General features: G+C 36.9%; 2 protein-coding genes across 11 annotated transcripts in view; one reads left to right on the top strand and one right to left on the bottom strand.

Moving 5' to 3' along the window:
* LOC105475715 (transcription factor EC) overlaps positions 1-8,408 on the bottom strand; it is a 557,301-nt gene that overhangs the window by 274,412 nt on the left and 274,481 nt on the right. The window lies entirely within an intron of this gene.
* Positions 1-8,408, top strand: part of LOC105475649 (testin LIM domain protein) — a 49,240-nt gene that overhangs the window by 3,696 nt on the left and 37,136 nt on the right. The gene's annotated exons all lie outside the window — the stretch shown is intronic.

Here is an 8,408-nt window from a genome sequence, read left to right as displayed (position 1 = left end):
CATAGTGAAACCAAGTGAATACTATTGGAAAAAGGACTGAACTACAGAGATTATTTCCATTGGAAATTAGAATGAGTTATTTGCCTGAGGTGGCCCCTGGTTGAAGTGGAAAAGGCAATATATGGTGACCTGGATGCTCAAATCTACAATTGGATTCAAGACTTGAAGCCACTCTTGCTGCAAGAATCATTGGCAAGGCTAAGGGTAAAGGTAGGGCAGGACACATCCAGGGCTTTGCTTTAGAGGTGTTCTGCCTCTCAGAGCAAGTGCAGAAGAAAATGAATGGTCCTTGGCTGGGCTTTTATAAAACTATTCTCACCCGTGGTGTGATTCATTACATTGGTAGAATATGAAAAGTCCCTTTCTCTTAATTGTCCTGAATATTGGTTGGAGAAAAAACTATAGTAGGTTTTCTATTGATTCTGTTCCTTTATGCTGCCCTATGAAGTAGAAATAGGAATTTATATGTCTACTGGCTATTACCTGTGTTCCATCAACTCACACCATGACTTTGCTTGTGCATGCCCATACTCCATCCATAGTTCTACATTTTTTCCATCCTTCAAGGACCAACCCCTCACGCTGCACACTCCTCTAGGAAATCTTTCTCCATGCTGCCACCTAGATGAAAAATATTTTCTTCTTTTCTCCTGAATTCCCAAAACATGTATTGGTAACACTTAGGACACTAATAACGCTCCACCTCTGGATTATACTTACCTGTTGTATGTTTCACCTTCTTACCTTGCTTACAAACTTCTTGAGAGATGAATCCATATCCTGTTACAGTTGCATGGTTATTTTGTTTGCTGTTCAAAGCAACCTTAGGAAGTAGGCCTTAGCCCCACTTTCAGGATGAAGAAACTAAAGTTTAGATAGTGTAATCTGAAACCTTTCTATAGAGAACTTTACTATGAACTTCAACCATAATCTGAAGAAGCCATACTCCTTTCATCATGTCGACTAGCCCGAGTCTTATGTCCTTCATCTTGCTCACTAAATATATGTGGAATGGTAACTGTTACAAAAAGAGAAATAAAATAAGATACATTTCAACATTTTCACTCATGTTTTAAAGGAATTATATTTGAGGAAATGGTTTATATTCCAATAAAATCACCATCCTACTAGTTTCTGTATATTGTTTGTACTTTATCCATGTTGTATGTATTCCCTTTAGTGTAAGTTGCCATTGACATTCTTTGGGCAGAGGCAAAGTATACAAAAGTACAAGTTTGTGAAAAGGAATTTCTGGGAAACTTCTACAGTCAAAGAAATAGCATAAACTCCAATAATACTCTCTACCTGTCTTCTAAGTTTCTTCCAACTTCCTGACTTTGGTGTGAGCCAATGATAATGCTGTCTCCTAACTATGTAAAATGGCCCTGGGTAACAGTGACGCTGTATTTGGCTCTCTGTTTTGTTAAGTTTAACCAATGGCATCTGGAACTATAAAGGGATACTCATGGTCTTTTCTCCCTGTTGAGCTCTGCAGTTGATAGAAAGCCTTACACATAGCATGAGTAGGCTACACCTCTTTTCCCTAGTAGGAAAGTGTTCAGAGTACCTCTGGAGTGACAGTCCAGACAGCTAAGAATAGAGCAGCTAAAAAGAAACAACAAATAAACAAACAAACAAAACCTCATAATATTGGGAGGAGAACTATTTTTTTGTTTTAATTTCCCATTCTTCATGCAGAAACATTTCTTGTGAAGCTGAGAAGCTGTGCAAAACACCACAATCATCAGATATTTCATGAGGCTCTCATGGAGCTCCAGCATGACATCCAGCATTATGAGCATGGGATCAACATCATAGCTCATCAGTGTGCAACACGAGTTACCAAGGGGGGCCTTCCTAGTGGAAAGAGAGTGATAAATTGGTAACATGGAAGCTACTTCCTGTGTTCTTTTTCTGAGAACTAGAAGAAGGAATACAAGTTGTCCCCATGCTAATGTGTATATACCTTTTTTACATACCAGTCACCAAAGTGTGTTTAGAAATTAGGAAAGGTCAGTAAGTCTCCAGTATATATAAACATCTATAGTGTATGGAAAGGTCTTCCATAATATATCAGTTTTCTCACTTCCATTTATCAGTATAATATATTTAAAGTTGCCCTAAGCTGAGAGTTGGTAGATCCAAGTCCACTGTTTTTTGTGATGCTGACCACTTTGGCTATCAATTTCTATTTATATAAAAATCAGTAGGGGAACCAGATGATTTCTGAGACGTCTGCAAGTCCTGTGACTCTTTCTTTGATCATAGGAAATAATATCAGTAGTCTACCACATGTAATGATCCACAGCGCTTTAAAATCACACAAAGAACATATAAATATATGTGTAAATAAATACATAAAGGAGATGGCATAGTTTAAATGTTAGTGAATTCCATGAAGACCCTATAGATTGAACCAAATAATTTTTTTCCACAAATCTTAGCTCGTTTCGACTTGTTTGTACTTAATTTTCATAATACTTGTGGAGGTATTTGAAGATATTAGGTTAAGTTTAATTAATTTAAATCTGTAGTATAAGGCTCTGAAGGCTGTAATAGTGTGGGTCCCATAAGTCTAGGAGTGATATATTACTTACCTTGGTATTTAATTATGGGAAAATGAAAAATAATGGAGCGTTTATTTTCTTTAAAAGTTATCTCTCTCAAAATAAGGCTGTTAAAAATTTAAAAAAAATTTTAAAAAAGAAAAAAAAACCTATATGAGTGCTTTTTTACATACCATGCACTGTTCTAGACTCTGGGATTATAGTAGTGAACAAGAATGACACTGAACTTAAGCTTATGTCATAGAATTACGCTATTACAAGTGATGATAGAGCAATGTGAATGTTGAAAGTAAGCACAACTGGGATTATACCCATCAGAGAACTCTTTATAGGTTAGCAGTACCTACATTTCTAACACAGACAGTCAGCAATTTTGGTGGTGATCCCTGGGCTTGATTCTTGGTTTTGCAGACTTTGTAGTTAGGGGTTCTTATTTCAGTTGTTTTAAGTAATGGCAAATGTAAAAGAAATGGGAAAGCAGCTTTTATGTATTAGAATGTGAAAAAGATTATGAATGCATAAAGCTATACAAATAGACTTACACCTATAATATACACAAACTGTTAAGTCTTCTCCCTGATTACAAATGCATTACAAAAGAGTCATTCTTGGATTTCCTGTTTGCAGTCATAGCTAATTTTTGTTTGGTAACTACTGCCATGGTAACCAAAATTATGATTTTAAAAGAATTGTTTATTAAATCATTAATATACAGGAAATTGTTTTACTTTTTACAAGGTGGTGGTATCCAGGGAAATTATATTATTAATTATGAAATCAACTTTTTCTAGGAGAGGAAGATAAGGAAACAAAAGACTAATCAAAAACATTTCAAAACCACAGATTTTCAGGATTTTAAAGAAAAATAATTTGGTAATTGATAACTTCACCACTGTTCTTTGAGTAAATATCCATGTTTAAAAATTGCCTCAAACACTATTAGAGGATTAAATTGAGAAGTTATGCTTTTCAACTAGCCAACTACAATCTTTGACTCTCCTACAAAAGAGCTGCAGTTTAGCGTGGTTTTGTCAATTTTCTGTTCTAAGTGCCCTGTCTGCCTAACATTCTAGTTAGTAATGGGGAATTAGAGCAATAAGGGTATGCATGACTATAATTTTCTAAGTATCACTGCATTTATTTTGGTCAAATTCAAAAAAGTAAAAGAGCGTAGTTTAGAATTGCCAATTTCTCTGTTCCTTAGTCTGTTAGAATGGTGGGGTGTCTGCTCAGATTTGAGCATGGCTTAAAGTGGGAGAGCTTTATTAGAAGCCAGCCAGTGGGGATTGCTGAGATCTCGTCTGCTGAATAACAGCAAAGTTACTACTGTGTAAATATACTTAATCTGAAATGCTGAAGTATCCTCAAACTATGAGTGATTCAACTTGTGTTTATCATTGTGACATTCTGGCCACTGTGAAAAGCTGTAAACAGGAGTTTCAGGGTGTTCAATGCATAGCTTATCTGAGCAGCGAGCCCGGCAGAAAAGATGGGCTTTCAGCTCAACAGAAATGCCTTGATATGGAGTCCATTAATGCATCTCTAGCCACAGTGAACTTTTCCCTTGCCTTGTTTGATGATAAAGTGATATCATGTTTCATTGAAAAATGACCATGTAGATGTTAGGTGGATTTTTGTTTTTATATGAGTGTAATGTGACAGTCTTAACAGAATGAGTCACAAAGTAAGGATCAAGGATCTGATTTTTCCTTTATGAAATCCTGGCCTACAATAAAAATAACTTGGGGTTAAAAAAAGTTACCGTTTGTTTTTCATAGAGAATATTAAAAGTGCAGTTTAGATTTAAAACTACAGACTCTAAACTCCATATCTATCAGTATCACCTCTTGAGCAAAATATGGATGTCAGCTTTGATAGATTTAAAAAAAAAAAAAGGAAGGAAGGAAGATGAGTGAGCAAGACAGATGTGTAAGTTAACTACAGTGCTGGATAGAATGACGTAAGTGCTATAATACACTGTTTTTCTTATCTGGGATAAGAAACCTTTTTATAAACAAAAATTTATCATGGGCTGATATTTTTAAAAACATAGTAAAAATTACTAAAACAAAAGACAAATACAGGACCAATTAAAAAATATTAAATGCAAGAGACACAAAATTACTTTAATTGTATAGTAGTTCCTAATTGCCGACTGTCAGTTTCTCTGCCTATCTCATCACAGACAAGTGACTTACAGTTTGTGAACTGCCACTTTGAATAGCACAGCAATAATAGAAATACAATGGTTATGAAGTCTCAGAAGCAGAAGTAACTAACTTTAATTGTGTGGGTTGAGATTATTTTATCAAGGAAACACCTCCTATAGAATAAAGAAGCTTTCATTAGGCAAAGAAAGCATTCTATAAAGAGGAAATAGCATGAACCAAAGGTACCTGGCTGTGAAAAGTCAGTAAAACCACCATTAACATTTTCAGTTTTGTCTCTCCTAAAATAAAGCTAAAGTAGATGAGCGGCAGTAATTTGTAATTTTTCCACAGTACAGATTTGAATTAAAGACGTGTATCACTGAGCTAGTATAAGACCCTAGGCCACAGCTGAAGAGTTTCTGATCTCCCTTGACTTGGATGATTATTTAATACATTGTGTCATCTGCTGAGAGAGAGGAGGAAATTTCACAGTAGAGTCTAGCTTATGTAGGCTGATCTGGACTCGGAGCTGTGGACTGGGACCACATTGGTGCTAGGTTTTCATCCTCCTTAGATCAGTGAAGCAAACAGTAAAGGTCTTGCCCAACTGAAGGAGCACCTTTTAAGCCTCTTCTTATGCCAAAGCAGTCATATGTCCAGTCCTGAAGTCAAGGAGAGGAGAAGTCTAGTCTAGCAACTATGAGGCTGCGGCAGGGATATGATGTTGAATGCTATTACGTGGGAATGAAGGATTGGGATCATTACCTCAGTCTACCACGTGTGCTACAGAGGGACAGTTGAATGTAGGGGCTTGAGGATACTTTTCTGAAGATCTTTCATGTATCAAGAGTATTCTGAGATGATATTCTGTACAGTATCACAGACTACACATGTTTTAAAGCAGGGTAGTTTTTGGTCATTCCAAAAAACTGTAGAGGAGAGTTAACTTTGCAGTATCCCTTACTTGATTTTTAGGGTGTCCATTTTTCAATCTAGTCACTCTTCTGTTAGCTTTGAAACATAGACCTCTCCAAATTCATTCCATCCAGGTCATGTGACTTCCGTGTTACATGAAGAAATGTAAAACTCATTTATTTGGGAAATGGCAAGTTGCCTAAGGTTTTGAAGGGGAATTACAAAATATTACCTTTTATATACGGCAACAAATGGAAAATATATTCTGTAAACATTCCGATAATATGGGTTAGACTCTATCTGTGGTAACGGAATAGAAGAGAGAAATAGCAGAATTTAAAGGTAAAAAGAGGCAGGACAGATTTCAGTGGCCTAACTCCACAGCTCTTTTAAGATGTCACCGGTAAACCAGTAGTGATGTTATTCATTGTTACTTTTTCATGGACCAGATGAAATTAAGCCAGAGGATAGAATCATCCTGTGGACCACCGTTGCCCACTTTTCTCTAACAGTTAGGAAATTTAAAGGGAGCAGCGTAGAATTTGACGTTTCCAGACATAGATTTGGATCCCACCTTTGATATTTACTCAGTAGTTTGGCAGCAGTTGCTCCTTGGTTTCAGAGATCTAATCTGCAAAACATGGATAGTACTTCTTTATTGGATTATTGTGTACTGTAAACGTGTAGAACAGTGCCTGACATATAGCAAGTACCTGATCAGTGTTGATTATTAGTGTTCTCTGATCAGTTTTAAAGGCCCTGGCCTTTATTAGCTGTGTGAATTTGGGAAAGCTACCTAGCCCTGTAAACCTTAGTATCCTCATCTGAAATGGGTTTCAACTATCTACCTCACAGGGTTGTAAGGATAATCAAGATGAATATCTTAAAGCACAAAGTATGGTGCCAAAACATAGACAATAAACAAATGTGTCATAATCCTCTTCAAGAAATCCAATCTAGAGGGAAGAAAATCCTGCATAGATCTTCATGCTATTTCACAGACCCCTGAATATATCACCAAGAATTTTATGATGGCATACTCTCAGTAAATTATTGCCACTTGGTGTTTTGTTGGACACAAAGAAATAGCCGGAGGCCGAGGCGGGCGGATCACAAGGTCAGGAGATCGAGACCACAGCGAAACCCCGTCTCTACTAAAAATACAAAAAATTAGCCGGGCGCGGTGGCGGGCGCCTGTAGTCCCAGCTACTCAGGAGGCTGAGGCAGGAGAATGGCGGGAACCCGGGAGGCGGAGCTTGCAGTAAGCCGAGATCGCGCCACTGCACTCCAGCCTGGGCAACAGCGTGAGACTCCGTCTCAAAAAAAAAAAAAAAAAAAAAAAAAAAAAGTTGGATAACTGTGGGATATATTAACTTACTGGATTTAATATATCCGTTTGCTAATTTAAAATTTAATATATTTAATGTATCCTTTTGCTAATTTAAAAATTATTCTGATTTTCATTTTTACAATGAAATTAAAGTTTATAAATATTTCCAGAACTTGAGTACCTACCATGTGCCAATCGCTATGCAAAGGATTCAAGGCTGTGTATATTAGGCTCCCTGAGAAAGCACTTGAGTGAACACTGCAATGTATTGTGGTCCAGTATAGGAAACTGGCATGTTTCCCTGATTGGAATCTTCCTCAGAGTTTCTGAGGTAAATTACAGAAATGGTTACAATTCTTAGCAGCACCTCCCATTAAAAAGTGGAGTCTATTTTCCTTCCCTTTGAATCTGGACTGCTTTCTAACCTACTTGGACCAGTAGAATGTGGTAGAAGTGGTGTGTGAGTCCTAAGCTTGGACCTCAAGAGACCTTGCTTGCTTCTATTGCTCTGTTACTGGTATTTAAGTCTTCACAGCCTCCTACGGTGAAAGCTGTGTAAAGAGTCTTACAGAAGACTGTCCTCACTTGAATTACCCTGATATTCCTCTGTACATATGAAAGAATCAAGAATCGATGTACTGAAACTTCTCTGATTTCATTGCTGGCTTAAGACTGAACCCACTTTCTACTCTAGACAAATCTAATTTTGATTTTTGTGCTTGTTGTTCCATTAAAGTGAAGGAAAATTAAATTAACATGCAACTGCAAGTTTATCTTAGTTGTAAATAGGTGGTATATGCATATTTTGAAAATTGTCTAATTTCCTTGAATCACTAGACAAATTTTAAGTGATGTCTATGTACCTTCTTTAGTGGTGTAGTCTAAATATAGAGCAAAAAGTATGGTAATCCAAACTACTTCTCTGATACATCAGAAGTTAAAACATGGGTCAAAAATTAGTTAAGGCTCTTTGATTTATGCAGCACAACATATCAATAAACATAATTCTTTTTTTCCCCCAGAATAAGGGATGGTATGAAAAGGGTATGCAATAAATAAATAAGCAAGCATGAGGACCTGGCAGTAGGGTTCTTACATCTCTCCCTTTCTTTCCTGGTTTCCAAGACCCCTATCCTTGCTGTAAGACTGTGTTTTTGTTCTAAATGCCTGTGAACGCTAATTTGGGGCAAAAGAGAAAAATGAGAAGACTGTCTTTTTCCACCCCCTTTTCTGTTTTCTTTGCTGTCTCTGTTGGGCATTACTCTGTAGGTTTCCTTGGATCCTCTTCTGCACAGCCTCCTTCAGTGAAGCCTTCAGCCAATACCATGAGCGTTTTCTTTCATTCTCCAGTCTGTGAAAACACATCTGTACTGCCATCTTTATCTGTATGTGCTCCAGTTAGATAGTTAAAGAATTAGTGGCAATAAATCACTTAAGTACAGTCAC

Source organism: Macaca nemestrina, chromosome 4, assembly GCF_043159975.1.
Source record: "Macaca nemestrina isolate mMacNem1 chromosome 4, mMacNem.hap1, whole genome shotgun sequence".
In the NCBI taxonomy this organism is placed as follows: Eukaryota; Metazoa; Chordata; class Mammalia; order Primates; family Cercopithecidae; genus Macaca; species Macaca nemestrina.
This window is presented reverse-complemented; position numbering and strand designations above follow the sequence as displayed.